The sequence below is a fragment of the Canis lupus genome, chromosome 6 (genome assembly GCF_048164855.1).
Source record: "Canis lupus baileyi chromosome 6, mCanLup2.hap1, whole genome shotgun sequence".
NCBI classification, from domain to species: Eukaryota; Metazoa; Chordata; class Mammalia; order Carnivora; family Canidae; genus Canis; species Canis lupus.
In genome coordinates, this window is record NC_132843.1 from 54001560 (window position 1) to 54026358 (window position 24799).

The window sequence follows — 24799 nt, forward strand, 5'->3', positions numbered from 1 at the left end:
TCTCTTAGTTAAGAAAAATCTGGGGAAATTTCAGGTGAAGAGGAATTCTAGTTAATTCAGATTTCATTAACACAGGATTTGTGATAAATGGATTTGTGATAAACACTTTAAACCAGATTGTAGGGATCCCTGGGTGGATCAGCGGTTTAGCACCTGCCTTTGGCCCAGGGCATGATCCTGGAGTCCCAAGATCGAGTCCCACATTGGGGTCCCTGCATGGAGCCTGCTTCTCTCTCTGCTTCTCTCTCTCTCTCTCTCATGAATAAATAAATAAAATCTTTAAAAAAATAAAAATAAAAATAAATAAACCAGATTGTACCTTTTATTCCATTATAAGAAGGGTTTGTTGACCCAATTAATAATAGACTGATAAGAACAAAAATATTTATTCCACATTATGTATAATGTAATATTTTATATACGACATATATTTAATAACCTCTTCTAACTCTACAAAAGACAATTTTTGAGGCACTGTCAATATTTTTCTTTATTAATAAAGTTCAATATCTGTTGAAGTTAAGTAAATGAGATTACATTTTCATATAATACTTGGGTATTATGATTTTCATTGTATCAGCTTATAATGTTTCACAGTTTTACTAAATATGATTTGCTGGATCATTGGTGAAAAGAAATCAAAATTGCCATGTGCACATAAACCTCTAAGAAATACTTCTGCTAATAAAATATGGTATGGTCGTTGATTCTTTTATTTTTGGGATCCCTGGGTGGCGCAGCGGTTTGGCACCTGCCTTTGGCCCAGGGCGCGATCCTGGAGATCCGGGATCGAATCCCACGTCGGGCTCCCGGTGCATGGAGCCTGCTTCTCCCTCTGCCTGTGTCTCTGCCTCTCTCTCTCTCACTGTGTGCCTATCATGAATAAATAAAAAAAAAAATTTAAAAAAAATTATTTTTTATCTAACATCTCATAAATCTTCAGTGCCTCTACGTTTATAGAATCAATCCAATGAGAAGGGTAGAGACAATAAAACCATTAGCAAGGGGCATCTAGGTGGCTCAGTTGGTTAAGCATCTAAGTCTTGATTTCTGCTCAGATCATGGTATCAGGGTTGTGAGACTGAGCTCCCTGTCAGGCTTCACACTTAGTGTGGAGCTGATGAGAAAGGAAAAGGCAAGCTGAGGATAAAGCACAAGCTGACACTATACAACGACCCCCCTCAACTCCCAGGTGGGATCTGTGTGACCTGGCTGCCCTAAAGCTAAGGGAAGGAAAAACAAATGGTTAACTAATAGAAATCACAGTCCAGTAAGACCTATGTCTCCCTCAGTTTAAAAATGTCTTAGTGATTTACGAGAAATAAAGCATTCTCATCAATAACCTAATTTCTAGAAGGAAACTGCCAACTGTCTTAATATTAATGGTTTACTAGAGGGAAAAACAACCTTAACTTGACAATGGCAAGGCCTCCAATATCTTGTAGGTCCTCTTTAGCTACAAAAATTCTTTTGAGGGCAGCCCAGGTGGCTCAGCAGTTTAGTGCCGCCTTCAGTCCAGGGTGTGATCCTGGAGACTGGGGATTGAGTCTCATGTTGGGCTTCCTGCATGGAGCCTGCTTCTCCCTTTGCCCATGTCTCTGCCTCTCTCTCTCTCTCTCTGTGTCTCTCATGAATGAATAAATAAAATCTTAAAAAAAAATTCTTTTGAGGGATGCCTGGGTGACTCAGCAGTTGAACGTCTCCTTTGGCTCAGGTTGTGATCCCTCAGTCCCAGGATCGAGTCCCACATCGGGCTCCCAACATGGAGCCTGCTTCTCCCTCTGCCTCTGTCTCTGCTTCTCTCTCTCATGAATAAATAAAATCTATTTTTAAAAAACTTCCCTTTTTTCTTACCCCCACCTCCCAAGTATATAATCAGTCACCCCTCACAATCCCAGGGCAGCAGCTCTTCCTGCCCATGGGTCCTGCCCTCCTGCTTTAATAAAACTACCTGTTTGCGCCAATGATATCTCAAGAATTCTTTATTGGTCTTGGCTCTGGACCCCACCCACCGAATCTCACCTATATTTAAAAACTACATCAGAGCCAGCTTTGGATTCTCTCTCTCCCCCTCCTCTTTTGCCCCCACCCCCTTCTCTCACAGGTATGTGTGTGTGTCTGTGTGTATGTGTACACTCTCTCTTGGGAAAAAAAAAAAAACATTAGCAAATAAGACTGGAGAATCACAAAGAAAAGAGGCCATATTGTTTGGAGAATCAGTTTGTTTCCAGTAAGAAACAGTTTGCTTGATTGCATATCGCCAATTGGCAATTTGATAATGTAATCCTAAAATTAATTTTTAAAAAGTAGAACTGGAAGTTGAATGACAAATTTCCATTCACTATGTCATGAGAACATTTCCATTATGACAAATTTACCTATGCTGAAGGGATGTTAGGAGAGGTGCGAGTAATACAATACAAAGTAAATTTTAAAAGAATATTATTTGGCTCTGGACATCGTACCAATACCTACAGATTTCAGTCCACTTCCTCCCAGGATATTGGAAATAAGGGAAATAAGACTGCTCTTTGAGAGCTAAACTTTAAGAATACACACAACGGATAAGACCAGAAGTAAATAAAGTCACCTATAAAACACAAACTGGCCTGACCTGACTACAACTTGATTTTCATTGAAATAAGATTGCTAAGAGGTTATGGGTAGCTGTGGAAACAGAAAGGAGCATATAGGGGCACTTCTGGGCCAGTGCCCATCCAGTGCTGTCAAGGAGAGAAGATGCTCAAATCAATAGCATGCCAGGATGTCCCTACTCTTGGAAATCAATGTAGAAAGTTGCAACCATGGAAATTGAGTATTTCTATCTTTGGGACAAAATCATCCTGCCATGGAGATAGATGAATCAAGAACAATCTATACACATAAGCCTACATTGTTCTGAATCTGTGTTCATCAAGCTGCCTTCTGATAACGCCTAGGTTTCCTAGGTAAGCCTTGTTTATGTAGAAAACACACTGACTTTGCAGTCTTGAGTTTTCTGGTATATAAATTGAAAACTAGCATTAATATTCTGGTTATATTATATATATATATAATTCTCATATATATATATAATATATATATAATTCTCATCACCGTGGATAATGTAAACTCATCTGATTGCTGGAGCTATTTTAGGTACTTCTGAGATTAAAATACTGTAAGCCAGATCTTAAAGGGTTGGGAAAAATTCACTAAGGTAAGGTTTCCCTGTCCTCTTGGGGCTTCCCCTGGCAATGACCCTATATTATCCATACTTTTCTATTTCAAAAGACCATTGATATCAATGCTGGGCGAGGGGAACAGGGTGTTAGTGTGTGCTTGTGACTTAATTGTGTTTATTATTCTATTTATTCTAACATTGCTACAGTGACAATCCTTGACCATATTGGTGGGAAAGACAGCTCAGACCAGGAGAGATGGCAGGGAATTCTTGAATTTAAAATATACCATATATAATTCATAAAGTGGATGCAAGTTTCCACTTACCACATGTCTACCATATGCTCAAAGTCAATATTATCGTCATTATGGTCCCTTAGTTACAGATACCCTCACGGCCCTATCTTATACTTGCCTGGTAAAGCCCAGCATGGATCAATCTACCTGTCTTCTTCATAGCTGTACCAAAGAGCTGCACACTGCTGGAGAAATCATATAAATAAACTGAATGGCATATTTTACATCGATCATCACAAACTTTAAAAACGCTCTCAGCGGAGCATGCCAATCCTACGCTCCTCCTCACACTAGGCGTAATTTTTCACTCTTTTACTTTTGAATCTTCCCCTCAAACTCCTACAAGTCAAGCCCTCTCAGCAGGTGTCCTCACTCTCTACTTCACTGAGAAAACATGCTGTCAGTGGGATTTCCCTTTTGTTTCTAACATCGAATCATCAGTATTCCCTATAGCTGCAACTACTGTACGTAAATCCTCCTCCTTCGGAGCTCTGAATCCCCCTTCACACCTTCTCATGGGCCTCCCTGCCTTAGCATTTCCTCTCTTCTATCTAATTGTTATCCTCCTCCTCCTGGATTATGCCCATCATCATACAAACATGATCTACTGTCTCCAATACTTAAAAATGTCTCTCTTTACTCCACATTCCTTCCAACAACCTTGTTTTTTTATCTCATGGCAAAATTCAAGTTCTTCTGGAAATAATTGTTTATCCATGGTCTTCTCTACTTTCTCAACATCTATCTCCTTTTCAACTCACCATCATATGACTTTCTGACCTCATTACTCCACCAAAACTTCCTATAAAAGATATTAGTAACTTCCAGGTTGCCAAAAACAACGGACACTTTTGGCTACTCCTTTGTACGACTTGACCTCTCAGCAGCATTTAACTTATGTGAATGTTCATGCCGTCTTGTAATCCTCTCCTCTCTTGGCTTCTGTGACATCATCGTCTTCTGACAGTTCTCTGGCTTCTCCTCAGTGTTCTTTGCTACTGCCTCCACCTCCACCTAACCTTTACATATCACTGTTCCTTAGAGCTGGCCATTTTTTCTTCTTTCCCTACTCTATCCCTAAGTGATATCATCTGCTTCCAGCACTTTAAACATATGTCTATGAAATGTGTGTGTATAGGTGTGAAGCCCATGTCTATGAGATTCAAATCTCTCTCCAACTCTGACTCCCCTCTGAGTTCTAGACATGCATGTCAACTGCATACTTGATCTACAGTTAGACATTACACAAACATCTCAAAATTCGCATGTCCAAAATTTAATTTTCCCCAATTTTTCTTTTTAATATTGCTCCACCAACCAAATGATTTTCCTTCCCTCTTCACCGTAATCTCTATAAATGTTGCTGTCATTCACCCAGTTGCTCAAGCCATAAATCTGTCATCATAGATTTTCTTCTCCCACATTTAGAAGCCATAATGTCCCACAAGCAAGTATATTTTAGCTCCAAAATATATGCCATATCCATTTCTATCTCCACTGCCTCCATCTTAGTACAGGCCACTGTCATTCTTCACCACTGTAATTACTTCATTATTGCCTAATAGGGCTCCTGGTTTCCTTTCTTGCCTCCCCCTAATCTATTTTTCATGCTCTTCACTCGGCAGTAACGATTATCTTAAAATGCAAAATATCAGATGGTGTGGTTCCTCTTCTTAAAACCTTCCAGGGATCCCTGGGTGGCACAGCGGTTTAGCGCCTGCCTTTGGCCCAGAGCGCGATCCTGGAGACCCTGGAGACCGATCCTGGAGACCCGGGATCGAGTCCCATATCGGGCTCCCGGTGCATGGGGCCTGCTTCTCCCTCTGCCTATGTCTCCGCCTCTCTCTCTCTCTCAATGTGTGACTGTCATAAATAAATAAAAATAAAATAAAAAATAAAATCCCCCATGTCTTTAAAAAAAAAAAAAAAAAAAAACCTTCCAAATGCTTTTCACTGTACCTAGATGACATTCTGAACTCCCTAACCTGGCTTCTAAGGCCCCTCTGAATCCGGCTCTTGTCTCTCCTTCTAGTGCCATCTTTTGTCACTCTCTCGCTTAACTAAGTTCCAGACATACTCCTCTTCTAGTTCTTAGAACATTCCAAGCTCTTTCCCAGATTAGGGCATTTGCAATTGTAGTTCACTTGGTCCAGAGCACTTTTCACCTATTCTTTGCATTACTACTTCTTTTTTTTTTTTTAACAATTTTATTTTTTTTATTTTAGAGAATGAGCACAGGTGGATGGGAGGGGGAGAGAGAAAGGGCAGGGAGAAGCCGACTCCACACTGAGCTGGGAGCCCTGACCCTGGACTCAAACCCAGGACCCTGAGATGATGACCCAAGCTGAAGGCAAACCCTTAACCAACTGAGCCATCCAGGCACTGCAAATTACTGCTTCTTGTTATCATTTAGGTCCCAGCATTATGGCCCCTTCTCAGAAAGGTACTCAGTAACCACACTTTCTAACATAAATTCCTCCAGCTCTTCTCCCTGGTTATTTTTTATCTTGATATCCTGTTTGTTTCTTTCACTTCACATATCCAAACCTATTATTTGGTCTGTATCCCTAGACCATTGCCTTAGGACCAAAGTCTAAATTGTTCTATACCTTTAAATACCCAGTACCTAACACAGATAATAGGTGCTCGATGCATATTTGGTGAGTAAGTAACACAAACTTGTGAAGTAGGTATTATTATGTTTTTGTGGAAGAACTATTTTTAAAATATTTTATTATGGTTTTTGAAAATGATTTTATTTATTTATTCATGAGAGACACAGAGAGAGAGAGGTAGAGACATAGGCAGAGGGAGAAGCACGGCGGGGACTCAATCCTGGGACCCCAGGATCATGCCCCAGGGGGAAGGCAGGCCCTACGCCACTGAGCCACCCAGGCGTCCCTATTATGTTTTTAAATTGTAGTACAATTGATATAGAGAGAAATAGGCATTATCTCCATATTACACATAAGAAAACGGAATCTAAGTAACTTGCTCAATACAGAGCAATTAGTTAGCAGAACCTGTTCTTGTCTTATTCTAAAACCTGAAGAATACATGCTTTATGAGGGACGCCTGGGTGGCTCAGTGGTTGAGCGTCTGCCTCTGACTCAAGATGATCCGGGATCAAGTCCTGCATCAGGCTCCCAGCATGGAGCCTGCTTCTCCCTCTGCCTCTGCCTCTGTCTCTGCCTCTGTCTCTGCCTCTGTCTCTGTGTCTGTCATGAGTAAATAAATAAAATATTTAGAAAAAATATATATATATACTTTATGAAATGTAAATAAGTCCAATGCCATATATAGTTATATGCATAGTGTACACACTAGACGTAAGCACACATTGATCATTTGTGTGTCATAATTTTATGACTCACAAAGTTTTCATTACACATTAAAAGTGATTTCTGACTATAAAATCTGGAAATTACAGAAAGGCATGCATAAAATACTTTTAAAAATCTGCATTGGGGCAGCCGGGTAGCTCAGCAGTTTAGCACCACCTGCAGCCCAGGATGTGATCCTGGAGACCCGGGATCGAGTCCCACATCAGGCTCCCTGCATGGAGCCTGCTTCTCCCTCTGCCTGTGTCTCTGCCTCTGTGTGTGTCTCACGAATAAATAAACAAACAAATCTTTAAAAAAAAATCTGCACTAAGAAAACTATTGTTGACATCAACATTATTAACATCCAGAGTACATGTTTTTAGTCTTTTCCATCAATACGCACATATGCGGGTGTTTTTACAGCATAGTTATGGCATAAGCATTTCCCCGGTCATTAAGTATTTTTTTTTTTTTTTTAGAGAATAGTTTTTTTTTAAATTTTTATTTATTTATGATAGTTACAGAGAGAGAGAGAGAGAGAGAGAGAGAGAGAGAGGCAGAGACACAGGCAGAGGGAGAAGCAGGCTCCATGCACCGGGAGCCCGATGTGGGATTCGATCCTGGGTCTCCAGGATCACGCCCTGGGCCAAAGGCAGGCGCCAAACCGCTGCGCCACCCAGGGATCCCAGCGGTCATTAAGTATTAATCTGAGTTTAATGGGTTCAGAATAGTCCATTATGTGGATGTATCATGATGCATTTAAATATCTTTATCCGCGGCCAGGTTTCGGTATTATGAATATTGTATTCACATTTCTGGAAAATCCCGAGACTGTCAGATATCAACGTTAAAGATCGTGCACGGTGCAACGTTGCTACAAAGCGCCAAGCCGCTGAACCACTTCTCAGACCCATCCACCACACACAAGGGCTCAGTCCCGCGAGGCCCATCACCGTGCAGCCGCGGTCTCCTGCGCAGCGGCCGCTGGAGAGGGCGCCGGCAAATCGCCGGGCCGCGGGAACTTTGGCCGCAGGAACTCCCTCCTGCCGGCAGGAGGCGCCGTCGCCTGCCGCCGGGCTTGCGCCGCCACGGAGGCTACACGTGATCCGGCCGTCTCTGCGCCGGAGGGCGGTCTTGCGGAGACCTGCCTTACGTACGCCGCGGCATGACGTAGTACGTAGGGGCTGGCTAGCCGCCATCTTGCTTCTTTTTCTCGCTCGCTCTCTGCCTGTCGGGAAGCAGCCAAAGTGCTTTGGCGGTTTGTCCATCCGCGGCTTGGGCTTTCCAGTCGGGGGGTCCTTCCAGCCCCCGCCACCCCAGCCTCCCCTCCCCCTTCCCTCGATCGGAGCCCGGCGGAGACTCTCGAGGTGCGCAGCCACGCTCCGCTCGACGCTCGCCCTGGCCGGTAAGGAAAGCGAGGGCGTAGGAGCTGCGATCAAAGCGGGCCCCATCGCGGAGGGCGGGCGTGGGGCCGCCCGGGGCGTGGGAGCGCACCCCGACCCTGGCGGGCGGGCCCGGGCGCCGAAGCCGCCTGGAGACGGCCTGGGGTCCAGCCTCCCTCCCTCTCCCTCTCCCTCTCTCTCTCTCTTTTTTTTTTTTTTTTTTTTTTAAGCTCCCATCCTGTCCGCGTCTGGGGGGAAGTCTCGGCCTCCTGGTCGGGGAGCGGGAAACCGGAGCCAGGCCCGCCCCATGTGGTCTGCCGCGGGAGTTCCGGGCCCGTCGGCCTCGCTTCCCCACCCGGCCCCCGACTCGGGCCCTCCGCGGGGATTCACTTGCGCTGCGGCCCGAAGGAGGAGGGAGTTTCCATCCTTGGGAGAGGCGGCCGCGCGGTCTTTTTTATCCTATAACGTGTGGGATGCGTCCCCCCAACCACTCAAGGGCTCACCCAGGGCCTCGACTGCCGACTTCTTTTCCGTGTGGAGTGAGGGGAATTTGTAGCGAAGAGTGTTAGTGTTGGGTGAGAGGGACCGCGGTGGGGGGGGCGGGGGACGGGGGTAAAGACCTGACTCCGTGGGAGGCTCTTGGGGGCATCTGGACCGACCCTGCTTCCGCTAGGGACGTGCTGCCCCAACTCCAGAGGAGGGGTTGGTAGTCGTTGCGTGGCCCTAGGCCTCGCCCTCCCCTAACCTGCGTAGTGAATCCCACTCTGCGGCTCGCCCGCTCTTTGAGATAGGGTTGATGTTATCCGTGCTACGGGAAAGGCCCCACGTTAGGACTGGAAGGAAAAGGCATGGGGGGGGGGGGACCAACGAGAACACTGATAAATTGTTCTTTTTGCCCGAGAGGAATGCGTCGAGCTCCTTTCAAGGGGGGTGCATATTTGTTTTAAGCTTTGAGATTTTTTTTTTTTTTTTTTGAGGTTTCCAACATGCCTGGTGTTTGCGGGCTCCTAAAGGCTACCCAGATTTCTGCGTTGGCCGCTCTTAGCTTAGGTTTATAGAGTCAGACCTCGCCAGGGTACTTGGAGTGGTACGGTAGGCAGCTGTGCTGTAAGGTTTTCTTGTGGAATGAATGCAGCAGAAGGATCAGAATTTGTGATTCGGTGCTTGATGGCTTACTCCTGCAAATAATAACGATAGGCTGGTATTTAAGCGCCCACCAAGTCTAACTCCAGCGTTTGTTAAAAGTATTTAACCTCCTCTGTTGGTGATTAAGATGCTGCTCTGACTGGAGCCATTTTTAGGTGTGTGTCACAGATGCACTGCAGCATCATTTCTGGTCCACCTCAAATGCATTGATCCCCTAAAAAAAAAAATAGGAAAAGATTGAATTTGAATTTTATCTTTAGCGTGTAGTCAAATAGTAACTTTCTTTTCTATAATGGACTTGTAAGAATCTAGGCTTTTTACTTTTATATTTTGGCTTGGTGAGCTTATATATGTGGCTGTGTTCTCTCCACCATTAGTTGACCTTTTATTGTGTACTGAGCATAGTAATAAGCCCTTTACATACATGATCTTTTCTAATCTTACAGAAAGTGCTTGAAGGATGTTCTGTTATTATCATCCCATTTTACAGATGAGGAAATGAAATCTAAGATATTAATTTGACCAAGGTCACTCAAGAGTTCGTGGTACTGTAGAGATTCAAACCCAGACTGTCTAAATACAAAGGATGTTCTGGGTCCTCAAACTGCCTTCCTGTTCCTTGTAATTTTAGGAACGGTAGTAACTAAAGATGCAGCATTGTTAACCTAGTTTTTTTACCCCCACTTGATTTCAGTATAGAAACATTGTTGCATACAATGGTGACAGTGTTGCAAGGTATAAAAAAATAGCTTATAACTACTCGGGATAGGAGAGAAGCTAGTTTTTCTACCCTTTTCTATTTAAAAGCCAGTTGGTTAATACTTAACTGTATAATATGTCATACAATTTTAAAATTTTGAGATCTGGCCTGTATTGTTGATAAAATAGTTCTTCATCTGTAAAATTGAGGTGATGATAATAATTCCCTCCAAGTTTTGTTGTAGTATTAATAATGTGTGTGAGGGGTTATTGCTGTGCTCAGCACATAGTAAAAGGCCAACTAATAGTGGAATGGCAAAATGTTGGTAGAAGAAAGTACTCTCCCAAGTAAGTAATCTGTATATTCTTAGAAAGAAGTATATATTCTTTGGGAATTTAAATAGTTTTATTTTTTTTTAACACTTACTAGATTTTGTTTTTTAAAGATTTCTTCATGCTTTGCAGTCAGTAACCTTGGGTTCAGTATGTTGAGCACAGCTGAAAATACAGAAGTTCTGACTCATTCCAGCTCTTGCCTCCCCACTACCCTTATGTCACCCTACCGCCTTTACTGGTAAAATGTCTTTGAAGATTCTATTTTCCCCTCCCTCCAAGTGGTTTCCTTTTGTTCCCCGCCCCCCACCAAACACTGCTTCAACTTGTAAGCCAGTTGAGTAACTTGTTTCAGATGCTACTTATGCCATATTTGTGTAAGACAGGGATTGATTATTTATTTATTTATTTATTTTTATTTATTTATGATAGTCACAGAGAGAGAGAGAGAGGCAGAGACATAGGCAGAGGGAGAAGCAGGCTCCATGCATCGGGAGCCCGACGTGGGATTCGATCCCTGGTCTCCAGGATCGCACCCTGGGCCAAAGGCAGGCGCTAAACTGCTGCGCCACCCAGGGATCCCAACAGGGATCGATTATTGATAAAATGTTACACAAATTGGTACAGAACCCTATTCTTACGGTGAAGAGATCCAAGAGTTGTGTCTCACTGACTTATGACTAATAAACTTTCAGTAAAGTGAGATTTATCAACTTATGAATAGGGTAACAGTGATAGTTTATCTTAGTCAATGTTAACTGTTGTTTAGAAGCTTGAGAATTAATGTTTTCTGAGTCATAACATTCTTAACGTCTCCATAAAGCCTTTGATGCATCAGTCAGGACATCTTTGTGGCTAAAAGTATTTTCTAGGGATGGTAACTTGCACTGAGCATGTTCTGTTGTATGTTTTTTCCCAATCCCCAGAAAGTCTAAATATAAACTGATCTTTCGCCAGTTATATTTGTAGTCGTTTTGCCGTAGATTAACAGAATGCCAGGCATGTTTTAGGGCCTGTGTTTGTGCATGTTTGCCAGCAAATCAGATGAAAAAGGGCTATTAGTGAATTTCAGCAGTCCTCTAGTTGGCAGACAGAAACTTAAATGGTTAGCCTGTAACTACAGTCTGAATATAAGGTAGCAATAAAGTCATTACTGTCAATGTGATTTAATGTTCTCATCCCTATGTGGTGCTGCTAGCTGCTCTACATTGAAAGAGGATGGGGTTATAATCAGCATTTGTGGAGCATATCTAATATAAAAAAAAACTTGGATATTATTTACATAGTATATTATCTAGTAATTTTCCTATTACCTGTCTGTGTTCCAATATTAGCCTGTTTTCTTTTACTAAACTGTTTTCATGTCTTCATCACCTTGTGTGGTAGTTGGCATATATCTTGATTTTATTATTGAATGAGTGAAATTAGAAAACAGAAGAATAGACCCACAACCGAGATTGAACTGATACATATCTTAGTGGAGCAAAAGAATACCTTGTCCTGGGGATCCCTGGGTGGCTCAGCGGTTTGACACCTGCCTTCGGTCCAGGGCGTGATCCTGGAGTCCCGGGATCGAGTCCCACGTCGGGCTCCTTGCGTGGAGCCTGCTTCTCCCTCTGCCTGTGTCCCTGCCTCTCTCTCTGTCTCTCATGAGTAAATGAATAAAATTAAAAAAAAAAAAAAAAAGAATATCTTGTCCTTTTCCCCCCCTTTATTTACGTATCAGAATGGTGTCAGATGCTTTCAAATAGTTTATGTACTATGCATTATGAGATTTATTTGCAGCAGATTTTCCTTTCTAGTTTTTAGATTTATTCAGCAAACATTAAAGATTCTTTTAATTTTGTAAGGCTTAGTGAATCAGGAATATGGCTTTTGGTTGCTGCTGCCAAGATGTTTACAATTTTAAAGATTAATGTTAAAAGTTATGTGATCTTTGGATTTATATCAAAAGAAAAAAAATGAACATATAAGCTATAATGGGCAAAAAAATCCATATATGAAAATTTGCTATAGTATAGATCACATGTCTAGTTGATTACAAGTGAAGGTATGGTGGCCAAGAGAATCAATCATTGCAGTTATTTAAAAAAAAATGAATTGCAATTTATTTGTGGGGCACTTTCCATGCAGGCACTGAGCTAAGATAATTTTGTAGGTTATCTTTTTCAATGTATACAGTAAGCCTAAGAGGTAAATTATTTTATGCCTGTTATGCAACTAGAAAACTGGAATTTAAAGAGGTTTAAGTAATTCGTTCAAGTTAACTTAGCTAGTAAATGCGATTCAGGTCATCGACTCAGAGCCTGAGTGCTTAACTTCCACACTACATGGATTTCCCAGTGACTAGTATGGCCCAAACTTAAGACCAGTCATGACTTTAAATCTTCAAACCAACCTGTCTTAGACAATATTTTTCTTTAATTCAACTTATGATCTTTTAATTAAATGATTTTCAAGAAGAATATACATTTTTTTTCATGTTACAGTTTGTTTCTTTCGGTGTGTTTCAGAATAAACATTTTAAATATGCTTCTATGGACCACATAAAATCATCTAATAGGTCATCAGTAGTCTTAGGTATTTCATCTTTTAGGGACATAACCACTATAAGAAATGAATGCTGGGATAGATCAGGTAACAGTTGGAATTAATGAAAGCCAGAAGTGATGAAAGCCTAGAGTGGAATAGATTCATCACAGAAAATGGCAGCATTACAGGAGAGGAACTGTAAATTAGAGCCTTACCTACATCCTTGGGACAAGCATTTCCATGATAAACTGCAAAGTGAAGATATTTGTTTAGACAGAAATGTAGTAGGATGTCTTAAGACAATCTATGGCAAGAGGAGGAGAGCAACAATGAATAAGTGAAGAAGGAAACCATTACAAAAATCAAGATGGAAGAGAATAATCCAAAAAATATGATTATTACAGGCAAATGCAGAGGAATTCAGAAAAATAATAAGAGAAGTGACCATTGGGTTTGGCTGAGACATCTTTGGTGACCCTAAAAGAATTTAGGTCAAGTAATGAGGGTAGTAGAAGGTTAAGCAGGGAGGAATAAGTAGTGAGACTTCTTGATTTTTAGGTGACTTGAATACTTTGTATGACCTCTGGACTATGAGTTGTTTTTTTTTTTTAATATTTTATTTATTTATTCATGAGAGACACAGGGAGAGAGAAAGAGAGAGGCAAGACACAGGCAGAGGGAGAAGCAGGCTTCACGCAGGGAGCCTGATGTGGGACTTGATCCCGGGACTCCAGGATCACGCCCTGGGCTGAAGGCAGGCGCCAAACCGCTGAGCCACCCAAGGATCCCCTGGACTATGAGTTTAAAAACCTGGGTTTAGACCTTTTGTCACCTACGTTTTTTTTCTTGTTCTTGTTCCTGTTGTTAACTTTGGGGGCAAGTAACATGGCTTCTTCAAATTTTAGATCCAGGTATTCCGTGCTTTTTGAAGGTTCGCACCCCACTTTGCTTTTATGAAAGATATACATTTGTACTTGCTTTTGCTAACTGTAAATTCTGAAGAGGATTTTTGTTTTCATGGAAAAAGGCAGAAAGTGAAAATAGTATTCAGCAGTGAGCCATTATAGAGGCAGGGCACACCCTGAGCAGCGAGAGAGTGGTGCCACCAAGCTCCTTCCCTTGGAACTACCCTCAGCATCTAGCCATGGTGGCTTTGAACTGTTTGTAAGTGTCTGTACTTTATCATGATACATTTTGTGAATTTGTTAGTAAGATGTGTCAGAAGGTATCAGAAAAGGCTAAGAGAGGTTATTTTTTGAGTCTGGGAATAGTGCAAAAAATTTTCCATATAAATTATGGTAATTGTTTCTTTGCTGTAGCCATTTCAGCTTACAGGTTTCATGAGAACACTTTGCTTTCTGATAGCCGGGGAAACCTGTTTATTCACCTGTGAAATAAGGAAAATACCCACATCCCCTATTTCAGAGGATTGTTGCAAAGATCACATTAAATGTGTTCCTATGTATGTTTTGAATTTTTATATTCTTTGATATTACATGATCCTTGACCATATTTAAAATAGAAGAGAACTATGAAAAATAAAAAGTTAATAAATATAAAGGGAGGGTAGGTTCTCTATGATGTTGGAACATCCTTTTTAAATAAATCCTGAGTTTATTAAGAAAAAGGTGGATGCATATATGGTTGGAGAATACTTGATCTTCTTTTCTTTTTCCTAATGAATAATCTGAAAGCGTAGGGCTGATGTGTATGATTGTGCAGTTTGTGGGCTGCACAAATGTGCTGGGCTGATATTGCTGAGGCAATAAGGACTGAAAGCTCCATGTTCTACTTGCAGAGTCCTGTGCTCTGGCCAGGCCTCCCAGGGATATTTGTGCCTTCACTTCTACCCTTTATCCCAATGCATCAGCACCTCACCCAGAGGATCACCTGTATCTTCCCAGAAGGATAGGTTTTTCTATTTGCGCAAAGGCCCTTTGGAGACCAGTGGATGCTCTGAAAGACTCCAAAGTAGGTGTAAGGTGTGCACGCGCGCACACACACACACACACATACATATATATATTTTAGAGATTTTATTTATTTATTCATGAGAGACACTGAGAGAGGCAGAGACACAGGCAGAGGGAAAAGCAGGCTCCATGCAGGGAGCCCAACGTGGGACTCCATCCCGGGTCCCCAGGATCACACCCTGGGCTGAAAGTGGCGCTAAACCACTGAGCCACCCGGGCCTGCCCAAGGAGATATAAGGATACATTTAGAACAAAACCAAAAACCGTTGGGAGACTGGAGAAATGGTCACCAACGAGCAAAAAGCTCAGTACTTCTTACTGAAAGGGGTTAAGTAGTTGGGCAAGTACACATTTATTTTATCCATGTACTTTATTTTAAAGATTTGTTTACTTCAGAGAGAGCGCATGTGCACACACGAACAGAAGGGGCAGAGGGAGAGAGTCTCAAGCAGACTCTGGTCTGAGTGTGGAGCCGGATGGAGGGCTCCATCTCAACAACCCTGAGATCACCACCTGAGCTGAAACCAAGAGTCAGAGGCTTGACAATCTGTGCCACCTAGGCACCGCTATCCAATGTACTTTATTATTTTTTCTTTCTTTTTTAAGATTCTATATATTTATTCATAAGAGACACCAAGAGAGGCACAGACATAGGCAGAAGGAAAAGCAGGCTCCTTGAGGAGAGCCTGATGAGGGACTTGATCCCAGGACCCCAGGATCACAACCTGAGCCAAAGGCAGATGCTCAACCCCTGAGCCACCCAGGCACCCTATCCAATGTATTTTAAAGATGAATATTGTATGTAACTTATTAAATATTTCCTGTAACTTATTAAATATTTCCTGTAAAAACAGACCATTATATGTAATTTTTAAAAAGATTTTATTTATTTATTCATGAGAGACACAGAAAGGCAGAGACATAGGCAGAGGGAGAAGCAGGCTCCACGTGGGGAGCCCCACACAGGACTGGATCCCAGGTCCCTGGGATCACGACCTGAGCCACCCAGGCGCCCCTATATGTAGATCTTAAGAAGCACAATGTAAGACATACAGAATTAACTTCTGAAGGTCAGGAAAATGGAATACAGAAATTTTATTTTAAAAGTATGAAAAGTAGTAAAAAAAAATCATATGTTATTGGAATGAGGCTTTTTTTTTAAGATTTTATTTATTCATGATAGACAGAGAGAGAGAGAGAGAGAGAGAGAGAGAGAGGCAGAGACACAGGCAGAGGGAAGCAGGCTCCATGCCGGGAGCCTGATGCGGGACTCAGTCCCGGGTCTCCAGGATCACACCCTGGGCCAAAGGCAGGCGCTGAACCCCTGAGCCACCCAGGGATCCCCTTCTTTTTTTTTTTTTTTTTAAGATTGTAATTCTGTATTCATGAGAGACAGGCAGAGACGTAAGCAGAGGGAGAAGCAGGCTCCATGCAGGGAGCCCGATGTGGGACTCAACCCTGGGACCATGGGATTATGCCTTGAGCCAAAGGCAGGTGCTCAACCAATAAGCCACCCAGGCATCCCATGAAATGAGGCTTTTGACAGAAGCAGAGATTGATTATATTTCTGTATGAGTTTTTGAAATTTAGATAAAAATTGGAACTTGTTATGAGTTTTAATGCATATAGATTCATGTAACTCACATGAAAAGTAGGATACAGAATGTAGAACCATAGAGCCAGAGTCTTTGGACATTTTGGAGGCAGAAAAAGTATCTCCTGCTGAAAAAAGAACTGTTGAATAAAGATTTAAAAGGAATAGGAGTGCCTGGCTGGCTCAGTCAGAAGAGAATGGGGTTGTGAGTTAGAGCTTGGTATTGGGTGTAGAGGTTACTAAAAAAAAAAATAATAAAACAAGTTAGGAATTGGCCTGCATGTGCTGATTGCTTGGTTTCTTGATCAGGATTTTTTTTTTTTTGGTACAATTTTATATATGACAAATTGGAAACAAGGAAAGAATAAAAGTAGAAAGCAAAAAAAAAAAAAAAAAAAAAATAGGTAGGCTTCCATGTCTGGAGGTAAGACATTTTAATGATAGAGGAATAGAGCCAGTGCTTAGCAGGGAGAGATGCTAACCAGTTCTCTAGTTTAAACTTTTAAACTTCCAACCCTTAAAGGCAGCTGGTTAGTTTATATGAAAGGTTTAGGGTGGCTCATGATGACACTTGAGCATCGTGGAAGAGAATGCTTCTGTTTTTTTCCCAAAGTATTGAACATATTTGCCTTGCAAAAATTAGTTAATTAAGAAAATTTTATGCTTTGGTTTTTATTTGTAATGTATAAGTTTTGAAAGCATTATTACCATTTGTTAAACTTAATAAAAGCTTAAGTGCCAGACACTATTTTAAGAGCTTTATACATATTTTATTAATTATATCTCATAATAGTCTAGAAGATACAGCCCACAGATGAGGAAGTAAAGATTCAGAATTATTTTTAATGACTAGGGAAATGCTTCTGCCATAACATGCATATGCCACACTTATGCTGTAAAAACACCTAGCTACTAAATGTTAGAGCTGGAATTTAAACCACATTAGTTTTAAGAGAGGTAATTGTGTGACATGAACAGTTTAAAAATATTGTAAGTTGTCAAAAAGAGTAATGTGGCAATCACCTCATCTAGTAAATGGTAGACACAGATTTGTTACTTCGCTAGAGCAGTAATTTATGGTACAGAAGGTTTGATAGCTACATATCTTTTCTGACTGTTAAGGCATTCTGCCCCAGAAACTTAATTCATATGTTTCATTTTCTAAGAACAGCCTGAGCCCTTCTACCATTCTGATTAGAACTCTACCAGATTTATTTATATTACACTTTGTTTTTAAAAATGACAATTTTTAATACTTTTGCTGAGGTGCTATTTGTAGTAGAGGCATTCAACATATGGTGGTATTCTTAGCTTTTCTATTATAGCACCAAATGTGATCTTAAAAATATTTGATGTCACTCTAATGTTAGAATTACTGATTATAACAATTGGAGATTGAAATGAACTTAGAAGTTGACCAGTCTCTTATCCAAAGCAAGACCTTTTCATTTTAAATGGAAAATTTAGTTTAATTTGATAGAATGTTTTCTGAAGTTAATATATGTCTCCCTTGCGTTTGTCAGTTCCAGCTGCCTTGAGAAAATACCATAGACTTAACTTGGTCTTCTATCCTCTAGAGCTGTAATAAATTCCTGTTAGACCAAGATCAGGGTCCTCGCATAATTAGGTTCTGGTGAGGTCATCCTGGCTTGCACGTGACTGCTTTCTAGCTATGTGTTTTTTCCTCCTCCTCCCCCTCCTCTTCCTCTTCCTGCTCCTCCTCCTCTTTTTTTTTTTTTTAAGATTTTATTTATTCATTCATGAGAGACAGAGAGGCAGAGACACAGGCAAAGGGAGGAGCAGGCTCTCTGAGGGGACCCCGATGCAGGACTCCATCTCAGGACATTGGGATCGCGACTGGAGCCGAAGGCAGATGCACAACGGCAGAGCCACTCTGACATCCCAAGCCACCCAGGCATCCCTCTAGCTAGTTGTGTGTCTTCATGTGGCTGGGAGAGAGCTGTGGTGTTGTCTCTTGTAAGAGCACTAATCCCATTATGAGGCCACACCCTCATCACCTCAGCTAAACCTAATTATCTCCTAAAGGGCTGTCTCCGAATACCATCTGTCACTTTGGGAGTTAGGACTTCAATATATGAATTTTGAGAGGGGAAGCAATTCTGTACATAGCCCTCCCTGGATCCCCCCCCCCCTTTTTTTTACACTCTTTAGTGCATTGATTCTTAGACTTTTAACATTATTGTATTTCTACCACAGATAGAATACATTTTTGCTGTATCTTGTTACTATAATTTTTAGCCCCTGATATTTTATTCTGTATTGTAATGGAATAAGTTTTGAAAATAAAAACTTCAGTCTGTTAGAATTTCTTAGTCTAAAATGACATGTTATTTATTACTATATTTTAAAGGTTTGATGTTTATCTTTTATAGTGAAAATTGAATTCTGATTTTCATTTGTGAGGTTATCTTGGGTACTGGCTTTGGCATTAAGCCTGACTTTAATCTTGGCCCCTATCTCTTCATAGCTATATGAGTTCAGGGCAAGTTATTTTTGTCTGAAGTGGTTTCTTCATTGGTAAATTTTGGTGACTTGGGCTTTGAGCTCTTATTCCCAACCTACATCTACATCTCTATAGCTCAGAGTTTTAGAAAATGGCTGCAAGAGACATTGCTACATTAGAACATACAGAAGTTAATTAATCCCTCTTCATGTAAGAAGTGGGAGACATAAATGTGGAAGATTACTCAAGGTTTTATTTTCTCTCATTTTTAAAAAGATTTTATTTATTCATGAGAGACAGAGAGAGGCAGATACACAGGCAGAGGAAGAAGCAGGCTCCCCATGGGGAGCCCAATGCAGGACTCCATCCCAGGACCTGGGATCACGACCTGAGCCCCTGAGCCGCAGGCAGTGCCCAACCACTGAGCCACCCAGGTGTCCCTCAAGGTTTTAAATCTAGAGATCAGGGAGGAATATCTGGCTGGCTCAGTCAGAAGAACATGCGATTCTTGATCTCAGGGTTGTGAGTTTGAGCCCCATATTGAATGTCAAGATTACTTAAATAAAGCTTAAGATATCTATAGGTCAGGGAAAGTAGTTATGATGAGGTTGGGAAGAAGAACCTGTTTGGGAGAGCAGGTGAGCTTTTTAACTTATTTTTTTCTATTTAAGTAGGCTCCATACCCAGCATGGGGCTCAAACTCCTGACCCCGAGACCAAAAGTTGCATGCTCCATGGACTAAGCCAGCAGGCACCCATTTTAAACTTTTTCTTTTGGAATAATCTGAGTCTCACAGAAAAATAGTAAAAAATAGTATGGAAAATTCCTGTATTCCTTCATCCCTATTCTTTGTTAATAGTTTACCATATTTATCAGCCCTCTGGGGGTATGTGTACATGTGCACATTGGGTCACATATAGAATATGTGCTTGACTTTTAACGTCTGCTGTTCTAAACCCACTCATTACTTGAAACTTTAAATTCAAATCACAAGCTCCTCTGACTCCAATTTTCTCAATTCAGATACTACATTTTCTTCTATCGTTTTTATTAAATGAACAAAGCAATCCACAGTAAGCTTGACTCGGTAAGCATTTAATAATTTCTATTGATGGAGCTTTTATTCAATCATAGTAAAATTGGCAGTTCCTTCTGCTGTCCTCCTTATTCTTTTTCCACCTTCTGCTTTACTCTCTGGCTTAGACTTGCGTGAAATGTTATTTTCCTGGCAGTATCTTCTCCCTTGCTTTTCTTTACACATGTATGGCACAGCTCAAATTCTTTATCATTCCAGCTGCTGTGTGCTTGCTCACCACTCCCGATTGTGCTGCTGGACTTTAATGAGAGTCTTCAAACTGTACAGCCTTGGGAGTACTGTCTATCACAGATCTCTAGTGGGATGTCTGTCTGCACTGATTGTCAATGCCTGGTTTGCCTAGTTGTCTGTCTTTCCTCCCAATTCTTTGTAAACCTTTTCTAACCTTCTCACATTTCCTGTTCTCTCCATTCAGTTGATGAGGACAACATGTCTTTTTCATTTGTTCCTCATAGTGCCTGATAATACAGGAGGTGCTGGATAAACATTTCTGTGAATGGATAGGGGAGTCGAACATTTTGAGTTTGTAGTTCTGGCCAGAAATTTAAGTGGAAACATTTTGTTCTATAGACAATTAAAAATGTATGTTTAAAGAGTGTAGCTTGGAGGAAAGTATTGGGAATTATCCTTATTGAAGCGATGAACCTAATAGATGAGTTGTCCAAGGAAGAAACCACATAGAGGGAGCTGATAGAGATGGCAAAATCATGTTAACATTTATGTAGAAGGATAGAAAAAAGAGACCGAGCTGCCAGAGTCACAGAAACCAAAGAAAATGGTTTACACAGAACCTGTTTATTTTTATATTTGTATGTGATAACATTACTTACTAGAGATTCTTCTTTTATTCAGTAAAATATTTGTTGAGTGCTTATAGTATGCTCATCTGGAAATGGTTGCAGTTTCTTTCTGGTGTTAACTGCTTAAATCATTGGGACACTGTTCTTCATTTTCCAGAGGAACTAAACTCTCACCAAACTCTTAAGATTAATGAGGAGGGACAACTGGGTGGCTCAGTGGTTGAGCGCCTCCCTTTGGCTCAGGGTGTGATCCTGGAGTCCCAGGATTGAGTCCCACATCGGGCTCCCTGCATGGAGCCTGCTTCTCCCTCTGCCTCTGTCTCTCTCTCTGTCTCATGAATAAATACATCTTTAAAAAAATAAGATTAATGAGGAAAGAAAGGTAAACAGAGCTTGAATATTTAGAAGCCCATGGTAACCAAAAAGATAATTGTCATTTAATTGAATTGAGCAGATTGGCAATTTGTGAAAGTATGTTTTTCCCCCCAATAATGCTAGATTTTAAATATAACTAAAAATAATGTTTTTAGTATTGAGTAGTTTTAAATACTTTTGTAATGGTGAGTAATCTTAGAATCTTATAATTTTTGAGACTGGAGGAATTTTATAAAATAATAGCAAATCTTGTTTTGATGTGGAAACCCTTCATATATTTTTAAAAAAAATTTTCAGCCTATGATAGCTGTCCTTCATGAAAGCCATCTCTTTATAACCACTGCTGAGTGTCATCCTTTGATTTTGAAAGGTTGTTATTTGGGGCGCCTTGGTGAGGTACATTTGGTTAAGCATCTCCTTTCTCCTCAGGTCATGATACCAGGGTCCTGGGATCGAGCCCCGGCATGGGGCTCCCTTGGTAGGGAGTCTGCTTCTCCCTCTGCCTCTGCTCTCTCTCTCTCTTTCTCTCAAATAAATAAATAAAATCTTAAAAGTTGATATTATGATAAACTGCTGCCTTCCAAATTTGCCCTAGACCTTTTGTAAATTGTTTGCTTTTAAAACACAGGCTTTTTTTCCTTCTTGGTTTCTTCTTTCATCTTAACACTTTTTTGAAAAAAAATTGCTTACAGGTAATATATGTTTATTGCTCAAATCTAGAAAATGCAGATGCACATGTTTTGGTGTATCTAATTTCAAAGAAAAATGCTAATTTCTTACTATCATTGCTCAGTCACAGACCCTTGAATTTAGAAATGTGATTACTTTCTCTTCCCTTAAAAGGGGTGTATTAGTCAATAGGCTTTGTTTTTGTAGACTAAACTTCAAACCCTAATGATTTAGATTTTTAGGTACATAGTAAGGACAGTAATGTAAAAAAAATATCCTGAATAGCATGCAAATAATAAAAAGCTTTGTAAAATTAAAAATGATACAAGTAGAGGATATAGTTCCTTTGTTCTGTGACTGTGTCAGTACAGTACATTTTTTGAAATGAGAATATGACAAGTTGGAAAGAAATGCCTCTGTTGAGCTTAACTGTTTCTCAAGGTTTTTTTAAATTACTAATTATGTGAATTGTACCATTTTGTTACTTAAGATGTGGATCTGTGGAATGCAGCCATGCATTTACTCAGCAATTGAGATTTTTCTATTGATTTTCTTCAGTGGCTCTTCATGGCATTTAGAATAAACTGGGCAATACTCCTTAGCCTACTAGACTTCTGTGTACTCTGACTTCTTCTCCTGCCTCTCCCCCAGACGTGACCTTTACACCTCAACTTTTTTTTTTTTTTTAAGATTTTATTTATTTATTCATGAGAAACAGAGAGAGAGAGAGGAAGGCAGAGAAACTGGCAGAGGGAGAAGCAGGCTCCATGCAGGGAGCCCGACGTGGGACTCGTGGGTCTCCCGGTCTCCAGGATCACGCCCTGGGCTGATGGGGGCGCTAAACCGGCGCTAAACTGCTGAGCCACCCAGGCTACCCTACACCAAACTTCTTATCTCAGATCAAAATTGGGTCATTGCCCCCACCCCTTCCGCCCTCTCTGCAGTGGTTCTCAACTGTGGCTATAGTTGCATACCTTGGGGATATTGAGGGTTCAGTTCCAGAACGGTATAATAAAGCAAATATTGCAGTAAAGGGAATCAAATTTTTTTGGTTTCCCAGTGCGTATGAAAATTATATTTTTGCTATGTTGTAGTGTAGTAAAGGTACAATAACATTGTTTTTATTATTTATTTATTTATTTTTAAAAATATTTTATTTATTTATTCATGAGAGACACACACACACACAGAGGCAGAGACACAGGCAGAAGGAGAAGCAGGCTCTATGCAGAGAGCCTGATGTGGGACTTGATCCCGGGTCTGCAGGATCACGCCCTGGACTGAAGGCGGCGCTTAAACCGCTGAGCCACCGGGCCTATTATTTTTTAAGAACAGAAATGCAGACATTTTTTTCCCTGCCCCCGCCCCCCCAAGCAACCCTCAGTTTGTTTCTCCAGTGATTATAAGAGTCTTATGGTTTATTTCCCTCTCTATTTTTAAAAAAGATTTTATTTATTCATGAGAGAGGCAGAGACATAGGCAGAGGAAGAAGCTAGTTCGCCATGGGGAACCCGATGCGGGACTCGATCCCAGAACCCTGGGATCATGATCTGAGCCACAGGCACATGCTCAGCCACTGAGCCACACAGGTACCCTTCCTTGTCTGATTTTGTCTTGTTTTATTTTATCCTCTCTTACCCTGATCCTGTTTCGTTTCTTAAATTCTACTTGTGATTGAGATCATATAACTGTCATTCTCTGACTTATATTTCACTTAGCACAATATTCTCTAGTTCCATCCATGTCGATGCAGATGGCAAGATTTCTTTTTTCATGGCTGTTTAGTAGTCCATTGTGTATATATACCACATCATTATCCATTCATCTGTCAGTGGATATCTTGGCTCTTTCCATAGTTTGGCTATTGTGGACATTGCTGCTATAAATATTGGGGTGCAAGTGCCCTTTTGGATCATTACATTTGTATTTTGGGGGTAAATATCCAGTAGTGCAATTGCTGTGTCATACAATAGGTCTATTTTCAACTTTTTTTAATTTATTTATTTATGATGGTCACAGAGAGAGAGAGAGAGAGAGAGAGAGGCAGAGGGAGAAGCAGGCTCCATGCACCGGGAGCCCGATGTGGGATTCGATCCCGGGTCTCCAGGATCGAGCCCTGGGCCAATGGCAGGTGCCAAACCGCTGCGCCACCCAGGAATCCTATTTTCAACTTTTTTGAGGAGCCTCCATAATGTTTTCCAGAGTGGCTGCACCAGCTTGCATTCCCACCAACAGTATATGAAGGTTCTCCTTTTTCCACATCCTTGCCAACGTCTGTCATTTCCTGGCTGGTTAATTTTAGTCATTCTGACTGGTGTAAGGTGGTATCTAGCATTATATTTAAAAAAAAATTTTTTTTTAAGGTTTCATTTATTTGAGAGAGAGAGAGAGAGACAGAGAGACAGCGAGACAGCCCAAGCTGAAGTGGCAGATGGGGAGGGAAAGAGAATCTCAAACAGACTGAGCATGGAGCCAAACATGGGGCTTGATCCCAGAACTCTTTGAGAGCATGATCCAAGCTGAAACCAAGAGTCAGATGCTTAACTGACTGCACCACCCAAGCACTCCAACAATGTGTGTGTGTGTAATTTTTTAATCTTTCAAAAATATTTTATTTATGAGAGACACAGAGGCAGAAACATAGGCAGAGGGAGAAGCAGGCTCCCCACAGGGAGCCCAATGCAGGGCTTGATCCCAGGACCCCAGGATTATGACCTGAGTCAAAGGCAGACATTCAGCCACTGAGCCACCCGGGTGCCCCCCACAATGTATATTTCTTAATTAAAAGTTACTTTATTGCTAAAAATACTAACCATCATCCTAGCTTTCAGAGTTGTAATCTTTTTGCTGGTGCAGGATCAGACCTCCACGTTGATGGCTACTGACTGATCAGGCAATGATTGCTGAAGGTTGGGTGCCTATTGCAGTTTCTTTTTCTTTTTCTTTTTTTTTTT

The 24799-nt window shown here is 41.0% G+C and overlaps 1 protein-coding gene and 1 long non-coding RNA gene across 18 annotated transcripts in view; one reads left to right on the forward strand and one right to left on the reverse strand.

Annotated features, from left to right (window-relative positions):
* Positions 1-472: 472 nt before the first annotated feature.
* Positions 473-4410, reverse strand: LOC140635657 (uncharacterized). Its single transcript, XR_012033011.1, has 3 exons — positions 4221-4410; positions 3578-3644; positions 473-873 (listed from the first exon to the last, which is right to left on the reverse strand). It is a non-coding gene; the product is annotated as an uncharacterized lncRNA (long non-coding RNA).
* A 3538-nt stretch (positions 4411-7948) lies between these two features.
* Positions 7949-24799, forward strand: part of PRRC2C (proline rich coiled-coil 2C) — a 101916-nt gene continuing 85065 nt past the window's right edge. For 12 of the 17 annotated variants that reach the window (XM_072830582.1, XM_072830570.1, XM_072830587.1 and 9 more), the window contains exon 1: positions 7953-8187. The gene's annotated coding sequence lies outside the window, so the exon portion shown is untranslated. Of the gene's footprint in view, positions 8188-24799 lie in introns of all 17 variants that reach the window. The other 5 variants (XM_072830573.1, XM_072830576.1, XM_072830586.1 and 2 more) reach the window with 3 other exon arrangements.